Below are 26237 nucleotides of genomic sequence, written 5' to 3'. Positions count from 1 at the left end.
AAAATGATCCAGAATTTGGAATATGCAGTGATGAAACTGACTTCAGAGCCAGAAGAAATGATGATTCAGGAGATGTTGCACTGAAATCAAATGTTCCTGGAAAAGGTAACAGGAGGGTGAGTGGAGCCAAAATCATGGAGTAAAAGCAAGCATATGCCTGAGCTCTCTACCAAAGCACTCCAAATACCTTTAGAAATGAATAAATAAATTCTAGAGTAGCAGAACCTTTAAAAAGGATGAAGTCACATAAATTTCCAGCCCAAGTCAACTTGCAAGATCAGCAGGAAAGGTCTGTTGCACCAGGGTGAGAGAGGAACTCAGTCCAGCACAGGGCATGACAACACAGACTGTGCCCAGCAAACCCTGGACAAGCCTCATGACTTCTGAATCACTGGCAACATTGGCAGTTTCCAAACCTCTCAGTCCACCAATACTAAGGACAATTTTAAATGTCAGTAGGAAGGGTATGTCACACCTGGGTGAGAGTGGAGCACAGTCCAGTGAAGGTTGCACCAGTTGGGCCCGGATCCTAAAAAACTAGGAGCAGGCATTGGGAGTGAGTGAATTGGCAGCAATAACAGCAGCTGCTGCTGCTTTCAGAGCTATCAACCAACAGATGGTAAGGAGGCTGAAGGAGATTATAGGCATTTTTTGCTAGAACAGAGGGAGTACTCTGTTGTTTTGCCCATATTCTGATCTGGGTCATAGTCTTGGGTGGCATTCTGAGGATGAGGAGGAACACTAGAACACCGGAACTTGTGACCACAGTGAAGTGGGGATCCTGCTCATAGTTCTAGGGCAGAAAAGAGTGCTTGTGGTCACTGAAAGACCAGAGCACAGGTCTGGAGAATAGTAAACACCTCTCCTTGAAGTATACCACTTTGAAAGAACTGAAAAGTTGCAGGTTCTTAGAAGGATCTCTGTAAACAGCTACACAAAACACGTGAACCTTGGGACAATGTGCCCTCCTCCCTGAAAGCAGAGCCCTACATTAATAAAGAATTTTAAAAATCAAGTAATAGTCCAAGAAAATGAGCAAACAATGGAAAAAAAATACACTGACTGTAGAAAGTTATTATGGTGATAAGAAATATACAAACACACACCAGAAGAAGACAACAAAGTCAAGGTTCCTACATCCAAAGTCTCCAAGAGAAAATATGAATTGCTCTCAATCCATGGAAGAGCTCAAAAAGGATTTTGGAAATCAGACAAGAGATGCAGAGGAAAACAGTGAGAAAAGAAATGAGAGTGTTGCAAGAAAAACATGAAAAAGAAGTTGGTATCTTGGTGAAGGAGACACGAAAAAAAATCACAGAAAATACCACTTTAAAAAACAGACTATGCCAAATGGTAAAATAGGTACAAAAAGGAAATAAGGAGAAGAATACCTTAAAAAGCAGAATTAGCCATATGCAAAAGGAGGCCCAAAAGCTCACTGAAGAAAACAATTCCTAAAAATTAGAATGGAGCAAATGGAAGTTAATGATTTTATAAGAAATCAAGAAATTATAAAACAAAACCAAAATGAAAAAATAGAGGACAATGTAAAATATATCATTAAAAAAACAACTGACCTGGAAAATAGACCCAGGAGAGATAATTTAAAAATTATTGGAATACCTGAAAGTCACAATCAAAAACAGAGCCAAGACATCATCGCTCAAAAAATTATCAAGAAAAGCTGCCCTGGGGGGCAGAGCCAAGATGGCGGACTAGAAAGACACACTTACACAGGGTCTCTCCCCATGGCCCATAAAATACCTATAGAGAGGGATTCTCAACAAATTTTGGAGCAGCAGAAGTGGAGAACAACAGAGTGGAGGAGATTTCCAGCCCACGGTGACCTGAAAGGCCCAGAGGAAAGGTTGGTTGCATCAGTCATGGAGTGGAGAGCAGAGCCTAGTCCAGCCTTGGCTGAGCAGCACTGCATGATGAGACTCTGGGAGAAGTACACCTCGGGGGCAGAATCTCTGGTCCAACAGCGGGTCCTCAGATCCCTCAACCCACAGGCACCAAAGGTCAGTGATGGGGTTTTATCAGCTGGCCAAGAAGGGAGAAGAGCATTCCCATAGCTCCAGCAGCAGGCAGCAGCCACAGAGGCAGCACAGCAGCCCATATGGAAGCTCCATTGTTGGAGTATAAAAACCTCTAGGGACACTGAAGAGCTGAGTCTTACCTCAGCCCTGGGTGGAGACCATGGCCGAGCTGGGGTTTGTCTTACACTGAATGGCAGCCTTGCCCATCCAGCTTATCTGAAAACCAGCCCCCTGTGCTGACTTAGCAGAACTGGAGGCCAGGTGGCTGAGGAGAGGTAAATGCTAAGATTCTGGGCATAAAAATCCTTCTCTGTGTCCAGATCAGTACACACTTGATCATGCCATCTTGGAGGAACTGAGATCTGACAGATTCCCAGAGTATACCTTACTCTTGACAAAGGACCCAAAAGTGAAGTAACTTCTTGGGAAAATGACCAAAAAAGGGGGAAAAACCAAGACCACAGAAGGTTACTTTCTTAGTGAATAAATATCTCCTCCCATCCTTTCTGATGAGGCAGAACAATGTTTACCATGAGGGAAAGACATAGAAGTCAAGGCTTCTGTATCCCAAACATCCAAAATAAATATTCAATGGACTCAGACCATGGAAGAGCTTAAAAAGGAATTTGAAAATCAAGTTAGAAGGGTGGAGGAAAAACTGGGAAGAAAAATGAGAGAGATGCAAGAAAAGCATGAAAAGTGGGTCAACACCTTGCTAAAGGAGACCCTAAAAGTGCTGAAGAAGATAACACCTTAAAAAGTAGGTGAACTCAATTGGCAAAAGAGGTTCAAAAAGCCAATGAGGAGAAGAATGCTTTAAAAAGCAGAATTAGTCAAATGGAAAAGGACGTCCAAAAGCTCACTGGAGAAAATAGTTCTTTAAAAATTAGAATGGAACAGATGGAGTCTAATGACTCTATGAGAAACAATGAAATCACAAAATAAAACCAAAAGAATGAAAAAATGGAAGATAATGTGAAATATCTCATTGGAAAAGCTGACTGACCTGGAAAATAGATACAGGAGAGACAATTTAAAAATTATGGGACTACCTGAAAGCCATGATCAAAAAAAGAGCTTAGACATCATCTTTCATGAAATTATCAAGGAAAATTGCCCTGATATTCTAGAACCAGGGGGCAAAATAAATATTGAAAGAATGCATCGAACCTTCCTGAAAGAGATCCAAAAAGAGAAACTCCTAGGAATATTGTGGCCAAATTCCAGAGTTCCCTGGTCAAGGAGAAAATATTGCAAGCAGCTAGAAAGAAACAATTCAAGTATTGTGGAAATACAATCAGGATAACACAAGATCTAGCAGCTTCTACATTAAGGGATCGAAGGGCATGGAATAGGATATTCCAGAAGTCAAAGGAACTAGGACTAAAACCAAGAATCACCTACCCAGCAAAACTTTTCAGTGGAGGGAAAAAGAGAGTAAGTGAGAGCAACACATGAAGTTTACTCTCATCACATTCGACTAAAGGAAAGAATAAAATGCATGCTCATTTTGGTATGAAAACCTATCTTACAATTCAGGAAAGTGGGGGAGAAGGGGATAAGCAGGGTGGGGGGGGATGATGGAAGGGAGGACAATGGGAGGAGGGAGCAATTAGAAGTCAACATTCTTGGGGAGGGACAGGATCAAAAGAGAGAATAGAAGCAATGGGGGGCAGGGAAATATAGTTAGTCTTACACAACACAACTGTTTTGGAAGTCATTTGCAAAACTACACAGATATGGCCTATATTGAATTGCTTGCCTTCCCAAAGGGAATGAGAGGGCAGGGAGAGATGAAGAGAAGTTGGAAGTTAAAGTTTTAGGAGCAACTGTCAAGTACTGTTCTTGCTACTAGGAAATAAGAAATATAAGTAATGGAATATAAAAAGTTATCTGGCCCTACAGGACAAAAGAGAAGATGGGGACAAGGGAAGGGAAGGATGTTAGAAGAGAGGGCAGATTGGTGATAGGGGCAATTAGAATGCTTGGCATTTTGGGGTAGAGGGAGGGGAAAATGGGGAGAAAATTTGGAACCCATAATTTTGTGAAAATGAATGTTAAAAGTTAAATAAATAAATAAAATTTTAAAACAAACTGCCCTGGTATTCTAGAACTAGAGGGTAAAATAGAAATGACAAGAATCCATCATTCACTTTCTGAAATAGATCCCAGAATAAAAATTGCCAGGAATATTATAGACAAATTCCAAAATTTCTAGGTCAAGGAGAAAATATTACAAGCAGCCAGAAAGAAACAATTCAAGCATAATGGAACCACAGTCAGGATAACAATATATTTAGCAGCTTCTACTTCAAAGGATCAGAGAACATGGAATATGATATTCCACAGAACAAAGGAGCTAGGATTACAACCAAAAACCATCTATCCAGCACAACTAAGTAAATGGACAATGAGTTCGAAAACTTTCAAGAATTCTTGTTGAAAAGAACAGAGCTGAAGAGAAAATTTGAGGGGACATGAGGAGAGAGGGAGGGAGAGAACTGGGAACTCAGAGTCTTAAAGATAATTGCTAAAAATTAATTTTATATGTATTGTAACTGGGGGAAAATCAAATGCTAAAAAAATAAAGATAAAACACATATACATATACACACACAGAAAGAAAGAAAGAAAGAAACGGTTGGAGAGGACCATCTTTCCTGGAGGTTTGTAAATGAATTAGGATTATTCTGAGTTGCTGACTAAGAGGGGAAGCTGGCCTGTCTCTTGTGTTTATTTTTTTTCCTAATTTCAGGTGAACAAGTATCCAGAGATGGAATTGACTTAGATATGATTTTGTGAAATTAAAAATGTGAAAACATCCATTAGAAATTTCCCTGAAAATCAGAGTCTGTAGCACAATTCAACCAACTTGGTATCAGGAGTAGTATAATGAGGTGCCAGAAAATAACCAAGTGGCCCACTTTACCCAGCTCAGTGGTAGATTAACTGATCATTTAGTACAGAGTCCTGCAAGGTTCTAAACCAGCTGAATAAGGGAGTTTATCACTGACACCAATTTTCCCAAATTTAGTGGGGACTCTATGAAGGAAAAAAACCTTTCAGGTCCAGGAGATGCAAAATTTTCCTTCTCTTCATGAGTTTGTTACTCTTTATACTCTAATTTTGAACCCACTCTCCTCAGAGACCTTGTGTATGTTCAGAGGATGAGAACTCAGGAGGGTGTTTTGTAAATACTTTCCTTGCTTTATCTTAAAAATGCCTTTATCCCATAATCTTCAACAAAATCTGTGCCAAAAGGTACAGCAATATCCCTCAAAATCCACCATAACAACTCAAAATACCATCTTTACCTAATTATTGGCAGTGCCTATTGTCTCCATTATATTGACAATATTTCCCCTTTTTTTCTTTTCCCAGTGTAGGGAAAGTGATCTTGTCTCTCTGAATCAGAGGAGGAGTAAGGATTGAGAAGTGCAAAAGTGACTTCTTATTTTCTGATGTCATTTTTCAGTTGTATCCACTCCTTTGTGGCTCCATTTTTTTATTTTTGCAAAGATACTGTAGTGATTTGTTATTTTACAGATGAGGAAATGGAGGCAAACAAGCTTAGGTGACTTGCCCATCATTACACAGCTATTAAGTGTTTGAGGCCAAATTTGAACTCAGGTGCTTGTGACTCGAGGTCCAGTGCTCTATTGACTGAGCTACCTAGCTGTCCTAGGTATAAAATCTAATAGGTTTTCAATCAAGCTCATGATAAATCTTTGCCTTCAATATATATTGCATCAAATTCTAAAATTAATTTGGTAAATTGGAATATCCATCCTCAGTTACAAATTCTGCATGTAGGTACAAGTTTAATGAAACTGTCATTGTTATTTCATATGGAACTTCATATAAATTGATATATTCATAACACAAAATGTGTTAAATTCATTTTGTTTTTATTAAGTTCTTAAAGTAAAATCTCAAGTAACCATATGTGAAATATTTAGAGATATCTCCTTGCTGGTTATTCTAAACATTCATTTTGGATAATTTAAAGTCCTAATACCATTATGAATAATGAGAACTGGAAGTATTTTCTAGCATTTACTTTATCTGTCATCAAAGCTCCCACTAACCTTAGAGGATGTTCCACTTAGGAAGAGGGATAGGCAGGGGATAGAAAATATTACTAAATATGTAATTTAATTCCACATTACCCATTAGAAATAAAACTACCCAGAAGAGACAAAAGAAGTGTCACTTACCCCACCCAAAGAGCTAAAATATAACTCATATGAAAAGATTATCTTAATCAAAATATCATAAATAGATTCATCATTAAAATTTAACTTTGAAAAGTTTTGTTTTTATTCAATGCTATGCCATATCAAGGATATATCTACTATGAGGTACCACAATATTATACCCTGAATTATGTCTCCACAATACCCTTTAAACTACTTAATGGGATCTACTATAGAATATACAGATCAAAGTAGTTTTCTCCAAATTTGGCTTTTGATATATACACCCACATACACACAACTTGGGGGCATTCAATTATTAATTATGCACATGCATGTATATGTTAATTTCCTAGTTTAAACATCCCAATGTTAGATAAAGATTTATACATGTAACTCTTAATCATCGGTGCCAGTCTTACTGTTGCAAGCATAGCAGTTTTGCAAAAACATAGACAGTTAGACTACTCTGCTATTAATTTAAATTTAGAGAAGGCTAATTATTAGGCCTAAAAGGTGACTTTTAAAAATCTTTCCAGGATGATAAAAATGGTCAGGCAAGTCTGTGGAGAACTTATCTTTTTAAGTGGTATACATGTTTTAAAAATACATTTCCACTAGAAATTAATTTTTCTTCTCAATAGTGTTCAGTAAGTCATGATTACTAGGAAGCAAGGGAAATCAAGGAGAACATTTTAGGCCACGCTTCTAGACCAAACAAATCCTCAGATTTAGTATGTCAATAATTTTCACTAATTTAAATATAAGACAGAAGTATTTAAATGGTCTTACCAAACTTAACCTCAAATGTAGTCCTACATGAAAGCTAGGATTTTTTTTCCTTAAATAATTGATTCATTTGAGCAGAAAAAAAGAATAGTATGATATGTTCCATGTAAATAGACACTTAAATTTTGTTGAATGGAAATTAAGACAGAAAATCATTTATGAAAAAAAACCTTCAAATTATGTCCATTGTATTTTAGATGTCCTATTTTGGTTTCATGTCTCCATTAAAAAAAATTATAACTAGGGACCTCAAAAGCAAAATGAGTCCAAAACTCTGGATCTTTTCAAACCTCTGTGTTAAACAAATAAACAAAATCTTCCTATGTCTTATAGAACTGCGTTGTCTGATTGCATTGTATGACTCAGTAAAAGTGTTCTCATCAACCTGCACTCAGGCAGGAAAAAATATCTCCTTATACTTTTAAACAACAACAACAACAAAAAATCAGAAGCCTCTGTGGCCTATCTTAGGCAACCCAAACACCTTCTCTGTTTTGTGGTGTGTGTGTTGGTATTCTTTGTTTTGGGGTTGGGTTTTTTGTTTGTTTGTTTGTTTTTTTACCATCCTGCTGACATACACACAAGCCTCCAGGAGTTCAGCGGTTTCCTGTTCTATGTAAATCCCCTTATGTATGAGTTCAAAGCACTTGAGATGAGGCATGTTACTCCTACTGTTTATATGGGTGTTGCATGAGTGAGTTTCAATTACCCTGTTTCCTTACAACCATGATATTTCAGTTAATATTTAATAATGTTTTTTGTGCAGGAATTTCTGACATTGAGAAATTTCTCTCTTCAACTGTTATGGAATTTCTACCTCCAGCAATGAAGTTTCTGACAACAAAGTGCACATCACATTCATTAATGAAGATATTATGATAGTGTGTGTAAAGTTTTATGTTTTCATTGTTATATATACATATAAAAGAGTAAACCACTGTGTCGAGGGTAGTCACTCCCTGACCAATTGATTCCTACTTAGCTATCCCTAACATGCCCTGTTCATAAAATCACACAAGGGAAAGACAGGTAAGAAACAAGATGTTACATGAGGTACAAAGCTTTGTCTATACCCTATTATTCCTTTAGAAAGCATGAAGCAGTTTCTTTGATAGAATTTGAAGGGCAACAGACCTGTGGATGGTATAATTGGCCAGAAATGCTTGTCTTTAAAAAGCAAAATCTGACCAATAGGTTATTAAAGACTAAAAACATCCCTATCAAGAAGAATTGGATTGGGGAAGCTACATAGTATTTTTTCTTTCCCTTGCTTTTCCAATGCAAGCCATCATATTTTGAAGAAGAACTACTTAACCAGTGGGCAACACCATATTCAGTATGACGCAGAAAAAAGACAGACACAGTGATGGTGGACATGTGATATCTTGAATGAGCGTGACTACATCAGTCGAAAAGAAAACTGACTATGGATGCAAGAGAGAGGTAGTACTGACAGTCTAATTGTGGAGAGAAGACTCAGGTAATCCAGATGAGTGAACTGCCCAGAAGAGATGTTCCACTTCAGGGGAGAAGTATGAGGGTATCATGTGAAGGGAAAGTCTATCAGAACTCTACAGTATCTGGTACATGAGTTGCCTGGGCCACATATGCTTCCTACATGCTTGTCTCACAACCAGGGTACTTTGTATTTACTCTTCCCACATGTGTATGTGTGCTGTTGTTGAGCTATTTTTCAGTCATGTTTGACTCTTTGTGACCCAATTGGGGGTTTTCTTGGAAAAAATATTGTAGTATTTTGCCATTTCATTCTTCAGCTCAGTTTACAGATGAGAAAACTAAGGCAAGCAGGGCTGCATGGTCACAAAGTAAATATCTGAGGTCAGATTTAAACTGAGGAAGAAGAGTTTTCCTGATTCCAAGATCAGAACTCCATTTACTGCACCATCTAGCTATACATACATACATACACACACACACACACACACATAGAAAATTTGTGTGCATACAAACAGGCATATTGACAGACTTATATACACATACTTATGTGTGTAGGTATACACGTGCATGCACATACCTGCACAGATAGATATGTGTATATTTATACATATGCATATATTTATACACATACATACATACATACACACATACACATACATACATATGTAGTATGGCCCAGGGCAAGGAGTAGAAGTTTTTTGCCGTTGCTATGACATCTTAATAAATACCTTTGCTTTGAACTAATCTTGTCAACTATTTTGCTATTAAAAGTAAATAGTAAATACATCAATGCAAATTCATGAACTAAAGGTTTAGGACTGTGAATCCAAATAAAACCATGAGATTCAGGGAGGAGTCACCCTATTCAGGATCCAGCAAGTGCAAGTTTTGGGGGTAATGGCAACTCCCAGAGGGGCCACCACTATAGCAAGCAGAATCACAGTGCCCACCTAATTTTATGAGGCTAGGCTTATGCTTATTCCTTCCTTTATTGAGCAAGCCATGCACTGCAAAATAAGTGTTTATACTAAATTTTCAAGCTACTTTCCTGGCCTTTCATGGGTTTGCTCAAATTGAAGGTGCTGAGGTTCATTGACTTACACCAAAGAATGTATAATATTCTCATAATTAACAGCTAATTTTTATTTTCCTGAAGTTTTATGATTTATGCAGTAGGGGCTCAATGGGCAAGGAACTTGTGCAGGGAGTCAAAATTCACTTTTTCTATGAAGAGGAAAGAAGATAAAAGAAAAGGAGAGAAGGGAGGAGAAGGTGGGTGAGAGAGACAGAGACAGAGAGACAAACAGAGATGGAAAGTGAGAAAGTGAATAGAGGTAACATCTGACTTGGGAAGCTACCAGGAAAAACTGGGAGCTATCAGTAGGTCTACTTACACTAGCCTGAGAAATCTGACTTATGGAGCAAGGCTAAATTGACTTAGAAAACAAGAAACTTCAATTCTATGAAATTTAAGTAACCACCAACTCTTAGTATTACCTTGGGCCTTCCTTTTTGGTCAATGTAACTTTTATTGACCAAAAATTAATTTTAAAAGATTTTATCTTAGCACCCATAGCACGCACAAGCCTGGAAAATAGCAAGTATTTAATAAGTATTTCTTGACTTGATCCATTTAGCATATATTTCCTAGGCTAAAGATGGAAATGCATTTCCCATACTCACATCCCACCCAAAGAAAGCCAACATGAATATCTTCTCCTTTATTCATACTTTCATTTATTTGTGAGCTCTTAAAAAGGCAAAGTATATACACAAGAACTATGGGAAAGAGAGAAATGGAAGACTCACTGGACATGTGGAGTACATGGCTTCTGACAATGGAAATTTGAACACAGATAAAGTTGGCTATTAAATACTAAAACAATAATAACAGTAATAAAAATAACAGCAGTTTTCAGTTGTCCCCTTCAATGTGCCTTACAAATATTATCAAATTAGTGTATGCCTTTTAAACACTTTGATGTAACTCGCATCAGATACTCTCAATAGGATTTACACTGCTTCAAACTATAAAGAGGATTTGTCGCCAGACAAGTTTTCGCATCTCTAATTACAGCATCATTTTTGCAGCTCTATAATTAAGAGTGAACTGCAATTTCCATTCCTACACTCAGCTGTAAAAACTCACTCTGAATTTAACACGGCATTTATTTTCTTAGTTCTAAAGCACATTTGCTTCAAAAATTGTGTTGAAATTAAATTTAATTCACTCATGCTCAGTGCCAATTTGCTATAGATGTCAGTCTTTTAAAACGTATATCTGTCTCAAAGATGTCAACTTCATTTAATAAATTTTTTTCATTCTTTATGTAATGATTTTCAGTCTTGCAACAGCAAGAATCATTCTAACTACAAACCACCCACTTATTTTCTTTTCATTTTGAAGGCATTTTCCCCATGTTCTTTATCCTGCCAAGATATGGGTGTGGATTGTTGTCCCTTCCCCTTCTTTGAATATTATAATGGATGCATAAGGGTAATGAAGTTGCTGATAAAACTCCATACATCAGAAAAAATGAGAATTTATCTAAAGATACTTAGAGAAAGGTAGATCAAAACTATATCATAAACAAGTTTGGACAATGGCATTATCAATTTATCCATAGTACCATAGATTCTTCTGTGCCATTTTCTCTGAGAATTTATCTGTTACTTTCATCTTAGATTTGGTACAATCCCAAAATTAGCAATACTTATTTGGTGAGGCAGTTCAGTCTACATTCAGCACTGAAATATTGAGCATTTCTATAGGTCCCACAAACACTATGGTGCTAGATGAACTAAAGCACAGGAAGTATATGAATAGGGACTGAAGCACCAAAAGATGCTATTAAGAGAATTCACTGTATCAAAATACTTATTAGCTCATCAGTGTTGCTTCTTAGGATGTACACAACAGAAAACTACTACCAATTGTTTTTGTATAACAATGTGAGTACATTCAATGAATATCATTAAAAATAAAGTGAGATCAAGAGTCCAATGTTGGTTGTATTAACTGGTAGGTCCAAGGGTAGTATGGCAGAATATCCATCCTCTTACTCTGGTAAATAAACATACTCACCTTTCCTGTGCTGTACCAGTTCTCTGTCATGGTGCAGTTGCAGGTTTGGGGTACTCTTATAGACTCTGTTAGAGAGATGTATCTGTTTGTCATCTGTATGATGATGAAGAGCAAGTTTCTGGTATGGCTATGAAATTATGAACTTCCTGATAGCAGGTTTGTTACTGACAAATCTTGATGTCATATTATTTCAAGTAAATTCTCACCATAAGGGAATTTTCTTAAATTATAAATAATTGGATGTTTTTCTCTGAATTGAATTTGCAAATCATTACTTAGATTTCCATCTCAATATACCACCTAAACCATGGTTTCCAAATACTAGAGGACCTCACAACTAAGGATACTCAATATCTCCCTTTCCTTGGCCCTGTTGAAAACATCGAAAGCCTGAGTCTTTTACTGACTTCTGTCCAATACAGTAACAACAATCCAAGCCAAATAGAGTGATATGCAAGAATATAGGAAAGAAAGCCTAGACTATCATGGTGAAGCTGCTAAAAGTATTTTTTGGAGTCTCCCAGACCATTCATGTCTCCATTCCCTCATATGTAACATGGATGCTCTCATAAAGGTTGGGCCAGTCCAATTAGCCTTAAACAATCTTTTCTGCTCCACTGTTTGTGTACAAAACCTCTGATGCTCCTCTCTATTGCACTGCCTCAGCAATGCTCTTCAAATTTTTAACGTCACTCATAAAGTCCGATGGTCATAGTAATATGTTAAAAACTAACCAAAAAATGTCTCCCATAGATAATAAGTAACATAACTTAAAGATAAAGTTTTAAAATATTTACAGAAAGGAATGAAGGAAGGGAAAGAAGGAAGGAAGGAAGGAAGGAAGGAAGGAAGGAAGGAAGGAAGGAAGGAAGGAAGGAAGGAAGGAAGGAAGGAAGGAAGGAAGAAAGGAAGGAAGGACTGTGCCATCACCATTCTTCTGTGTGAATCATTCAAATTAAGCAGGGTTCTTGCTGAGAGCTAAGTGAAGAATGCCTAGGGTTTAAGGATGATGGATCCATGATGAGGGGTAGCTGATTGCTGAGATCTCTTCATTGAGGGCTGAAAACCCTGTGATAATACCTGAGAGTTTGTCACCAAAAGACAGAGGACCTCACCCTGAGGGTTGATGGTTTCATTTTTCATAATGAGGATTCCATGGTGTACACTAAGGATTCTTTGTTAAAAGCTGAGATATATCTCTGACTGACTTTTATTGATTTCTTATTTCCTACTCTCACCCTGGATATGAAGACTGACTCAGGTTCAAAGGCTTTACATGGTCATAATATTAGCAACTGTTGAAGAGACATGTTTGGAAGTAACAACAAGAAGATCAAATCTTATCTAGTTATACTTAGGAAAGTTAAGTTCTCTACTGACAAGAAGAGATTCACTCAGAGCTCTCTATCCTGTAAAGAAAAAACATTCAAAAGCTTAATCTCCACTGGGTATGACTAGGGATAGAAAAATAGAGAGATTGAGGAAAGGAGAAAACACAGGAAAATCCTTAATACAGTGAAGATGTATTATGAACTAAGAGAATCCCTGGCTAAAATTCTCTGAGAAGATAATGATGATTCTACCATTACTAACAGTACAGCCTCAGATAAGAGAACAACCAATGAAAATTTGTTATGATTGGCACAAAGATTCCAAGAGTCATTTGAAAGACTAAGAAATCAAAATGAATAGAAGGATAAGGAGTAAAATTAGAGCTTCTAATGAAAAGATTGGAAGAATAAATACTTTTAAACAAAAGTTTAAAAGATTAACAAATTAATATTTTGTAACGAAAACATTCAGAGAAATAGAATTCAAAATGAAATGATAAAACAAATAAAAAATTGAGCCAAAATTAAGCAATATGATTGGAAGAACATGCAATGTGTGCACTAGTACAAAAGACTAGGAAACATGGTTCAAAGAGTTAATTTAGGAATCATAAGGATTCCAGAAAAAATGATAAGTAAAAACCTTAAAAACATATTTCTAGAAATCACAAAAGAAGAAGCACCCAGATATTTTGGAAGATGGCAAACTAAAAACAGAAAATCTATTAATACCCATCAGAGAAAATGCCCAAATTTAAAATCCTGTGAAATTCATTGCCAAAACCCAGAATTCTCTGGTTAAAGCAAAAACAATATTGTGTGAGTACAATGAAAAAGGCATTACACATTAGTTCAATCTAGTTTAAATTACAGCTGACAGACTGATAGGAGAAAAATAAAGACTTAGGATTCAACAGTATTCACACTATGCCATGATTTATCTCCATTTTAGAGAGTTATAATACAATCACAATCACAATGATGAAAATGACAGTGAAAAATTTGTCAATAAAATTTAGATAAGTGGTAGAATGGATTAAAATGCAAAACAATATTATTAAGCAAATACCAAAACATAATCATGAGTGTTTGGAAAAATATTCAAAATTAAATGCAGAATATAGAATGTACTTCCAAAGAATAGATGAATCAAAGAAAAAAACTAAATATTTAAAAATTTAAAATATTTGAAATTTTAAAATATTTTGTAAAATGATGAGTTAACATTAATATTTTCAGAAATATCACTGATTTTATCACTAAATATATTAAGAAAAGATTGTTTTTATGTCTCAACATATTTTAAAAAGAAAAAAATTCACACAGCATGCAAAAAACCTTTAAAAAATCAAAAATTAATAATAATTATACAAATATTTTTAAAAATGTTGAAAATGAAAGATTTAATCTAAAAGTTTGCTGGGTTGATAAATAATTCTGAAAGTATTAAAATAATGAGAAAAGTTAGACAAGCCATTAGTTAACTAGATCACAGTGATAGAAGGGAAACTAAAAACTCTAAAAATTAAGAATAAGAAGGGCAAATTCACAAATACCTAAGAAGACAGAAAACAACCAAGTATATTTTCAATAAAATTAAACTACATTACATGGTAATTAGACTAAATACTTTTTAACTAGACCAATAATTATTTTAAAAAATTCATATTAAGAGATCATGAAATCAATAATTTGTCACTAAATCTTAATTAAAATGAACAAGATTAAATTGAACTCCTGAGGAAAAAAAATATAAAGCATAGATTTATAAATGAATTCTGTCAATAATTTTTTAAAATTTAATCTATTGTGCTACAAAGTGTTCCAAAAAATATAGAAAGAAATCACCATACCAAATTACTTCTATTAGCAAATATTCTAATATTTAAAACAAAGAAAAATAAAAAAGGAAAATATTAACCGTCATTTCTAATGAATATAGAATTTTTAAAAAGTGAATAAAGCACTAGAGACTACAGAAGTATTTATTTATTTCTATGTACATATACACATACATATACATATAATTGACAAGATTGACTAGACTACCTTTATGCCTGAAATGCAGATATGTTTCAACATTAGTCAAAATTAGGTGTCTTTTACAATTATGGCTGGAGCATAAATTCCTAACCAAAGCATAGAGATGAACACAAAAGATAAAAGAGAAATTTTAAATCATATGAAATTGGATAGCTTTAGTGTAAAATTAATACAAGTAGAGAAAGAAATAAAGCTGCCATCTCTCTTTTTATGTATTTTTAGATTTTGACATTCATTTCCACAAAACTTTGAGTTCCAATTTCTCTCCCCATCTCTCCCCTCCCCCCACCCCGTAACACCTTGCATTCTGATTACTTATTACCTCAATGTGACCTTCCTTCTATTACACCCCACCCTTCCTTTATCCCCATTTCTCTCTTTTCTTGTAAGGCAAGATAGCTTTCTGTACCTCATTACATGTATTTCTTATTTCCAAGTTATATGCAACAATTCTCAACATTCATTTCTAATACTTTGAATTCCAATTTCTCTCCCTTCATCCCTCCCCACCTATCCCTACTGAGAAGGCAAACAGTTCAATTCAGTCTATATATATATATATATATATATATATATATATATATATATATATATATATATATATATATATATATATATAGTTTTGAAAAAGTCTTCCACAATAATCATATTGTGTAAGACTAACCCCATTTCCCTCCATCCTAGCCTGTCCTTCCTTTATTTTATTCTCTCATTTGACCTTTTCCTTTTCCAAAAGTATTTACTTCTAGTTATTCCCTTTTCCTATTTGCCTTCCATTCTATCATCCCCCTCACCCCACTTGTTCCCTTCTCCCCTACTTTTTTGTAGTGTAAGATAGATTTTCATGCCAAATTTAGTGAGCATGTTATTCCCTCCTTAAGCTATATATGAAGAGAGTAAGCTTCACTTTTCCTCTCTCATCTCTGCCCCTTTCTCCTCCATTGAAAAAGATTTTTCTTAACTCTTTTATGAGTGAAAATTTGCTCCATTCCATTTCTTCCTTTCTCCTCCCAATATATTCCTTTCTCATCTCATAATTTTATTTTTTATAGATATCATGCCTTCTGATTCAACTCAACCTGTGCAAGTCTATGTGTGTGTGTGTGTGTGTGTGTGTGTGTGTGTGTGTGTGTGTGTGTGTGTGTGTAATCCCTCTATCTACCCAAATACTGGGAAAAGTCTCAAGAGTTACAAATATTATCTTTCCATGTAGGAATGTAAACAGTTCAGCTTTAGGAAGTCCCTTGTGATTTCTCTTTCTTGTTTACCTTTTCATGCTTCTCTTGATTCTTGTGTTTGAAAGTCAAATTTCCTCTTCAGTAGTGGACTTTTCATCAAGAATGCTTGAAAGTTCTCCATAGCATTGAATGATCACTTTTTCCCTTGAAGTATTATATTCAGTTTTGCTGGGTAAGTGATTCTTGGTTTTAATTCCAGTTCCTTTGATTTCTGGAATATCCTATTCCAAGTCCTTTAATCCCTTAGTGCACAAGCTGCCAGATCTTGTGTTATCCTGATTGTATTTCCACAGAATTCAAATTATTTCTAGTTGCTTTCAATATTTTCTCTGTGACCTGGGAACTCTGAAATTTGGCCACAATATTTCTAGGAGTTTCTCTTTTCAGTTCTCTTTCAGGAGGTGATCAGTTGATTCTTTTAATATTTATTTTGCCCTCTGGTTCTAAGAACATCAGGGCAGTTTTTCTTGATAATTTCATGATAGATAATGTCTAGGCTCTTTTTTTGATCATGGCTGTCATGTAGCCCCATAACTTTTAAATTGTCTCTCCTGGACCTATTTTCCAGTTCAGTTGTTTTTCCAATGAGATATTTCACCTTATGTTCTATTTTTTTCATTCTTTTGGTTTTGTTTTGTAATTTCTTGGTTTATCATAAAGTCATTAGCTTCCCTCACCTACACTCTCATTTTTAAAGAAGTATTTTCTTCAGTAAGTTTTTGAACCTCCTTTTCCATTTGGCTAATTCTTCTCCTCATTGGCTTTTTGGACCTCTTTTTCCTATTGTGTTAAGCTATTTTTAAAGGTCTTACATTCTTCAGCATTTTTTGAATGTCCCTTACCAAGCTGTTGGCTCACTTTTCAAGCTTTTCCATGGCCTGAGCCCACTGCATATTCATTTTAGAGGTACTGGATACAGAAGCCTTGCTTTTCTCTGACAATATGTGTTGCTCTTCCTCATCTGAAAGGATGGAAGGAAATAAGTGTTCACCAAGAAAGTAACCTTCTGTGTTCTTATTTTTTTCCCTTTTTTGGACATTTTCCCAGTCAGTTACTTGACTTCTGAATCCTTTGTCAAGAGAATGGTCCTATTGCTCTTCCTCATCTCAGGACCATGCTCATGGCTGTGATTCAGATCAGTTGCTCAACTCCCCCAGAGGCTTTTGGTCAAGTGCTTCACAGATGGATGCAGCTGCAGCCACACCTACCTGGGGCCCATCCTTGAGGGGACCCTGCTCCCCTCTTGCCCAGCTGGGAAAGTCCTCTCACCCTCAAAGCTTTCCTTGGCACCTGTGGGTTGAGTGATATGAGACCCTTCCCTCTGGGGACACCACCCCAGGGGCCTGCTCCAGTCCTTTTCCTCCTGGTGCTGTGGGGCCAGTGTCCTGTGGGATAAACCCTTCCTGTCAGCCCTCCAGGCCACCCCTGGCTGGAAATCTCCTTCACTCCGTGGCTTCTGCTGCTCTAGAATTTGTTGAGAGCCATTTTCCATAGGTATTTTATGGGCTATGGGGAAGAGCTAGAGTATGTGCATCTTTCTACTCCACAATCTTGACTCCACCCCTGCTAAAGCAGTCTTCTCAGAGGAAAAAAACCTTTGTATAAAATATCTCTAATGAAGTTTTATTACACAAAATACCTAGGGAATTCAAATATATAATGAAGAACCATACCTCAATAGTTAAGTGATCAAAGGGTAAGGACAGTTTATAAAAGAACTATAAATTATAAATAACTCTATGTGTATGGGGCCCAGAGGGTCCCGGGGGGTGCAAATCAGAGGCACAGCCTGTTCCTGTGGGAACAGTGCTGACATACACCCTGCCAGAAGCTATGTTTGACCCTGGAACCTAATGTTCCCACAGATACTGATGTTCCATACAGTAAAGTTACAAGTGAGCCTGGGAACCCAGGAACTAGCTGCAGGAGCAAGATAAGCTTCCTTACTTACTGGAATAGTCATGAGATGGTGATGCAATGGGAGGAGCTCGGGCAGGGGATATATAGGGGGAACAAGGGAAGGTCGAGAGGACTGATGTAAGCTGTAAGCAATGGAATACAGTGAAGTAAGCAGCCTCCTCAGGTGAATTGTTTGGTCATTCCCCTCCTCAGCACGAGGGGATTCCCCTCCTCCGCAGGAGGGGCTGGAGACTTCCAAAGACTGGGAAATCGGTAGGCTTACTGGAACAGTAAGCGACCAGGCGAAGGCTCGGGGATGGGCCCCAAGCACCTATGAAATAACACTCCAAATTCCCAATAATAATGAAAATCAGAATCATAGTCAAGTTTCACTTCATGCTTAGAAAATTAGCAAAGATGACAATATATAATGGTAAATTTGACCAGTTAAAACCTATTTTAAGGTCCCCATTTCCTTTAAAATGATATACCTCTCTTTGTAAGAAGCAATCATTGGGTACCCTCTCTTTCCATTAAGACAAAGTTTTCCTTTATGTGGACTTTTTATCAATCCTTTTTCTCTCTCAGACTTTCTCCTCTATTCTTTTATTATTCAGAGATAATATAGTAGTTATTTTTTGCTTTATTGTTACCTTTTGACTGGATCAGGACACATCACGTACCTCTATTTTCTTCTTCCCCTCCTCTTTTTTATACATCCTATCATTTTGTAATTTAGACACACAAAAAAATAGTGATTCACTTACAAACACAGTATTGGGAGATTTAGTACATGATGTTTCAGGGCTTATTCTCCACCATTATTTATAACTGACTTTTGTTTTCACTCTTTTTTCCTTGTTTACATTTAGAAAAAAAAAAAGACACATAACCATCTCTCCATATTTTGTTATTGTTGTTTCTGTCCTCCATTGCTCATTTTCCATATTTCCTTGGTGCTTGAGAAGCAAAGAACTTCTTCAAGTATGATTTGCTTTCTCAAAAGTTTTGAATGCTGCTTTATTATTTGATATTCATCTTTTTTTAAAATTCATAACTAGGCCCAGATTTCACTCTAGGCTACCTCTGTAGATTCATTGCTCTTTGGAAAGCATTATTCCATTTTTTTCTGTTTTCTGGTTCCTTTATATTTGAAGATCTTTCTCTCTATCACTTGCAGAATTTGTTATTTCTCAATAAACATAGTAAGTTTAATGAATACATGCCTAGGATTTTGCAGATGTTTGTGTGGGGGATGGGGAGTGTGTGTGTGCTTGTGTGTGTGTGTGTGTGTGTGTGTGTGTGTGTGTGTGTGTGAGTGTGCATGGGAGTGAGTATGCATTTCTAGAAGTGGTCTATACATTCCTTTCATTCACAGTTTTTTGTGTTAAAAATTCTTGAATATTTTCTTGCATTATTTCTTTGATTATAATTGTCAGGTCATTTGTATTGTGTTTTTCTGGGAGACTTATAATTTTTATCTGTCTATACATCCTGTCTTCAAGATTAATGTGTTTTGCTGAGGAACCAAGAGGGTGGAGTAGAAAGACACACATATGCTAGCTTCGAAACCCACAGCCCATAAAATATCTGTAAAGAAGAACTCCCAACAAATTTGGGAGCAGCAGAAGCCACAGAACAATGGAGTGGAGGAGATTTCTGTTCCAGAGAGCCCTGAAAAACCTACATGAAAGGTCTGTCATGCACCAGACCCAGAGCAGAGCCCAGCCCTGCCTTGGCCGTGCAACACGGAGACAAGCAGATCCGAGCAGGCTTCAGGGAGAGAATCTCAAGCAATCACGCAGGGCCCTCTACCCACAGGTGCCAAAGGTTGGTGAGGGGGTCTCTTTGGCTGGTTGAGATGGCAGTGGGGTGTCCCCATAACTCAGGCCCCCTTGGGAGGCAGCAGTGGAGGCAGCAGGGTACAAGGGCTCCCAAAGCAGGCAGGAGCTTGGATCCATTCTTGAAGGTCTCCACATAAAGCCCCTGAGGGAACTGAGCCCTGTGTGGCAGCCCTGCCCAGACCTGAGCACCTGAACTTAATCTCACGCTGCCCCAACCCAAAGCCCTGAGGCTGGGAAGCAGCATTTGAATCTTAGACCCCAAGTGCTGTCTGGGTGGATCTGGAGGCAAGGTGGGGGTGGAGAGGACACTAAGAAGTCAAGTCACTGGCTGGGAAAATGCCAAGAAAAAGGAAAAAAAAAATAAGACTATAGAAGGTTACTATCTTGGTGAATAGATATCTCCTCCCATCCTTTCAAATGAGGAAGAACAATGCTTACCATTATGGAAAGACACAAAAGTCAAGACTTCTGCACCCCAAACATCCAGAATAAATATTCCATGGGCTCATGCCATGGAAGAGCTCAAAAAGGATTTTAAAAATCAAGTCAGAGAGGTGGAGGAAAAACTGGGAAGAGAAATGAGAGAGATGCATGAAAAGCATAAAAAGCAGGTCAACACCTTGCTAAAGGAGACCCAAAAAAATGCTGAAGAAAATAACACCTTGAAAAATAGGCTAACTCAATTGGTAAAAGAGGTTCAAAAAGCCAATGAGGAGAAGAATGCTTTAAAAAGCAGAATTAGCTAAATGGAAAAGGAGTTTCAAAAGCTCATTGAAGAAAATAGTTCTTTCAAAATTAGAATGGAACAGATGGAGGCTAATGACTTTATGAGAAATCAAGAAATCACAAAACAAAACCAAAAGAATGAAAAAATGGAAGATAATGTGAAATATCTCATTAGAAAAACAACTGACATGGGAAATAGATCCAGAAGAGACAATTTAAAAATTATTGGACTACCTGAAAGCCATGATCAAAAAAAGAGCCTAGACATCATCTTTCACGAAATTATCAAGAAAACTGCCCTGAGATTCTAGAACCAGAGGGCAAAATAAGTATCCAAGGAATCCACCAATCACCACCTGAAAGAAATCCAAAAAGAGAAACTCCTGGGAACATTGTGGCCAAATTCCAGAGTTCCCAGGTCAAGGAGAAAATATTGCAAGCAGCTAGAAAGAAACAATTCAAGTATTATGGAATTACAATCAGGATAACATAAGATCTAGAAGCTTCTACATTAAGGGATCGAAGGGTGTGGTATATGATATTCCAGAAGTCACAGGAACTTGGACTAAAGCCAAGAATCACCTACCTAGCAAAAATGAGTATTATACTTCAGGGGAAAAATGGTCTTTCAATGAAATCGAGGACTTTGAAGCATTCTTGATGAAAAGACCAGAGCTGAAAAGAAAATTTGACTTTCAAACAAATAGAAGAGAGGGCAGATTGGTGGTAGGGGCAATCAGAATGTTCGTTGTTTTGGGGTGGGGGGAGGGGACAAATCGGGAGAAAATTTGAAACCCAAAATTTTGTGAAAATGAATGTTAAAAGTTAAATAAATAAGTTTAAGAAAAAAGGAAAGAAAAAAAGATTAATGTGTTTTGCTTGTATGGCTAGTATTGCTTTTTGTTCATCTTCTTCCATATTTCCCTTAATTTCTACATACTTGCATTCTCAGAAGTTATCTTCCCTTTTGTTTATTTGACAAGACTTGTCAGGGCAGATTCAAGTTTCCTATTCTGTGTGGTAATGGTGGTGGCAGTGGTAGTGGTTGTTGTTATTGTTGCTGTTCAGGCTACACATTCTGCTCTCACAATCTCTTTTAAATCACTATAAGACAGGATGATGGGGTTCCATGCTCTCCTTAAAAGCTAAAGTCCTCTCCCTTGTTAGGTGCTAAATCATTTTCCTTTGCTTTGCAATTTGTATTCATAGATGTCCTTTATTTCTCTTTGTTGCTTTCTGGTCAAGTGAAACAGAGGACTATCATGCTATAACAATCATCGCTATAACACATCATGGACCTTTTATCTCCATGTCACCAGGAGGAGAAGGAGATCATTATATAGAGTTGAACTCTTTTACAAGTACAGATGCCCTGGTGTGTTGAATGTCAAAGAATGATATCTAAAAAAATAAAGTGAAATTAAGGGATGAGAGATGAATGTATTGGGGAAAAGGGAGAGGGGTAGAATGGGGTAAGCTATCTCACATAAAAGATAAAAAAAAGGTTTTTCAGTGAAGGGGAAGTGGTGGGGAAAGAGAGTTAATGAAATTTGCTCTCATGAGAATAGGCTCAAAAGGAGAATAATATAAATATATTCAATTGGGTATAGAAATCTCTTTTAGGAGGGGAAGTGGGAAAGAGAAGGATGGATAGAAGGGATGATAGATTGGGTGAGGAGATAGTCAGAAGTAAAACATTTTTGAGGAGGGACAGAGTGAAAAGAGAGAGAATAGAATAAAAAGCGGAACACTATGGAGAGAAATAAAAATTAATAGCAATTGTGAAAAAAAAATTGAAGCAAGTTTTTCTGCTCTAAAGGCTTCATTTCATTAAGGACCCAAGATGTAGAGTAGAAGCAGGGACTTGCTACAGCTTTCCCTGCAAACCCAGCCAAATAGCTGTAAAAATGACTCTAAACAAATTCTGGAGCTGTAGCACCCAGAGAATGACAGAGTGAAGCAAATCTCCAGCCCAAAAAAGACTGGAAGGTCAATGGAAATCATCTATCTCACCAAGCTGGGAGCAGCGCAGTCCAGCATGGGCCATGCCTGCACACACAGGACTTGAGCCAGCCTGGGGGGTTGGGGGGGAGGACTGAATCTCACACAGCTGTGGCAGTTTCCTGATTTTGCAATGCCGAAACACGGAGGACAAATTGGAAGGTCACTGGAAAAAAAAAAGTGGGAGAGAATAGAGTTGTTCAGCTCAAGCCCTAGGGCAGTAGAGGTGGTGGAGTAGCCCTTGGTAGCCACAGTAGAAGCAGAGACAGTGGCAGTAGCTGTTTCTGGAGTTCTAGGCCCACAGTTTTGGGGGGATCAAGCAGCTGACAGTACACCCCCCCCCCCCCATTACCACTGGAAACAGAGAACTACCTTGAGAAAGAGCTCAAAAGTCAAGTAAATGGCTGAGGAAATGAGAAAAAAACTGAAAAAGAATGAGACTATAGAATCTTATTTTAGGGACAAGGAAGACAAAAATATACAAAGGGAAGGAGACAACAACATGAATGCTCCTACATCCAAAGCTTCCAAGAAAAAATGAATTGATTTCAGGCCATGGAAGGGCTCAAAAAAGACTTTGAAAATCAAGTAAGAGAAGTAGAGGAAAAGTTGGGATGAGAAATGAGAGTGATGCAAAAAAATCATTGAAAATGAGTCAACTGCTCACTAAAGGGGACTCCAAAAATGTTGAAGAAAATAACATCTTAAAAATAAACTAATCTAAATGGCAAAAGAAATCCAAAAAATCCAACAAGGAGAAGAATGTCTTAAAAAGCAGAATTGGCCAGATGGAAAATGAAGATCAAAAACTCACTGAGTAAAATAATTCCTTAAGGATAAGAATAGAGTGGATGGAAGTCAATGACTTTATAAAAAAATCAAGAAATTATAAAACAAAGCCAAAAAATGAAAAAAATAGCAGACAATATGAAATATTTCACTGGAAAACAACTGACCTGGAAAATAGATAGAGGAGAGAGAATGTAAAAATTACATGACTACCTGAAACCCGTAATCCGAAAAAGAGCCCAGATATCATCTTTCAAGAAATTATCAAGGAAAATTGTCCTGATATTGTAGAACCAAGGGGTAAAATAGATATTGAAAGAATCTACTGATCACCTCCTGAAAGAGATTCTGAAATGGAAACTCCTGGGAATACTGCAGCCAAATTCCAGAGCTCCTGGCTCAAGGAAAAAACATTGAAAGTAGTTAGAAGGAAACAATTCCAGTGCTGTGGTAACACAATTTGGATATCACAAGATCTAGTAGCTTCGACATTAAAGGATCCCAGGGCTTGGAAGATGATATTTCAGAGGTCAAAGAAGCTAGGATTAAAACCAAGAATCACCTACCCAGCAAAACTAAGTATAATACTTCAGAGGAAAAAATGATCACTCAATGAAACAGAGAACTTCCAAACATTCTTGCTGAAAAGACCAGAGCTGAATAGATAATTGACTTTCAAACACAAGAATCAAGAGAAGCATGAAAAGGTAAACAGGAAAGAGTAATCATAAGGGTCTTGCTAAATTGAACTATTTACATTCCTATATGGAAACATAATATTTGTAATTCTTGAGATTTTTATCAGTATTATGGTAGTTATACGAATTATATATAGAGAGATAGATATCATAGATCTATAGATCTATAGATATAGACACGGTGCATTGAACATGAAGGTATTATATCTAAATAATGAAATTAAGGGATGAGAGAGGAATATATTGGGAGGAGAAAGAGAGAAATAAAATGGGGTAAATTATCTCTCATATAAAAGAGCAAAGAAAAACTTTTTCAATGAAGGGAAGAGGGGGAAGGTGAGATGGAAAGAGTGAACTTTACTCTTATCAGAAATAACTTAAAGAGGTAATAACATGCACACTCAATTTGGTATGAAAATCTATCTTACACTGTAGAAAAGTAAGAGGGATGGGGATAAGCAGGGGGAAAATGGGAGGAGGGGGGTAATTAGAAGTAAGTGCTTTTCAGTAGGGACTGGTCAAAAAGAGAGAATAGAATAAATGCAGGGCAGGATAGCATGGAGGTAAATATAGTTAATCTTCCACATCATGACTGTTATGGAAGTGTTTTGCATGAATACTCATGTATAACCTATATAGAATTACTTGCCTTCTCAGTGAGCATTGTTGGGGAGGGAGGAAGGGAGAGAAGTTGGAACTCAAAGTTTTATAAAAAATGATAAAAATTGTTTTTACATGAAACTGGGAAATAAGATATAGAGGCAACTAGGCATAGAGATCTATCAAGACCTACAGGAAAATATAGAGAAAAGGGATGGGAGAAGGGAGGAGTGTGATAGAAGTGAGGGCAAGGGTGATTGGAATACAGGATGCCTTCAGGTGGGTGAAGGGGAGAGATGGGGAGAAAATTTGGAACTCAAAATCTTGTGGAAGTGAATGTTGAAAACCAAAAAAATTAATTAATTTTTTAAAAGACTGGGGGGAAAAAGCAGACTTCATTTCTCAAACATGGAGAATTGAATCACATTTATAAAAATAAGAGCCATTCCCCAAATGATAAATGATCAAAATATATGATTAGTTTTCAGATGATGTAACCAAAACTATCTACAGCCATATGAAAAAATATTCTAATTTGCTATTGATTGGAAAAATGTAAATAAAAATAATTCTGAAATACTACTTCATACCTATTAGTTTGGTTAATGGGACAGAAAGGGCAAATGACAAATGTTGGAGGACATGTGGGGAAAATGAGACATTAATGTATTGTTAGTAGAGTTGTGAACTGACTCAACCATTGTGTAGAAGAACTTGGAACTATGCAAAAAGGCTATAAAACCATGCATATCCTTTGATCTAGTAATCCCACTACTAGATCTATATCCCAAAAGAGATTTAAACAAAAAAGGAAAATAACCTGTATGTATAATCATAACACCTCTTTTCTGGGGGAAAATAGAAATTGAGAAGATGCCCAAAAATTGGGTTATGACTGAACAAGTTGTGGTATATGATTGTGATAGAATTATTTTACTATGAGAAATGATGATTCAGATATTCTCAGAATAAAGTTATATGGAATTTTTTGCTTTCTCTATAAGAGGGTGTGGAGAAGGAAGAAGGGAAAGAAGGTGGAAATCAACATTTTAAAAATGATTGTTAAAAATTATTTTTACGTGTACCTGGGGTAAAATAAAGTATTAAATAAAACTAATCCATTCTATAAGATACAAAAGGACAAGAAATTATTTTTTCAAGGAATTAATTTTCAGCTTTGACTCTGAGCTGGATCTACTACATGACAAAGATGAACACCTCTAAGGAACAATAAAGTGACTTTTGTTATTTTTTTAAAGATATCTCATGACTTATTATAAACTCCTTGTATTTATATAGATAAATTATTATTCCATGTGTCATAGATTCTCAGGAATAGAAAACTTTACACACACACACACACACACACACACACACACACACACACACATATATATATACATAAAGAGAGAATGTATTACTATATCTATATCTATATTTTGAATATATACTGAGAAAGCATATGTGAAAGGAACTATTTTGTAATGAATGGAATACTGGA

Source organism: Notamacropus eugenii, chromosome 5, assembly GCF_028372415.1.
Source record: "Notamacropus eugenii isolate mMacEug1 chromosome 5, mMacEug1.pri_v2, whole genome shotgun sequence".
Taxonomy (NCBI): domain Eukaryota; kingdom Metazoa; phylum Chordata; class Mammalia; order Diprotodontia; family Macropodidae; genus Notamacropus; species Notamacropus eugenii.
Note: the sequence above shows the minus strand (reverse complement) of the source record.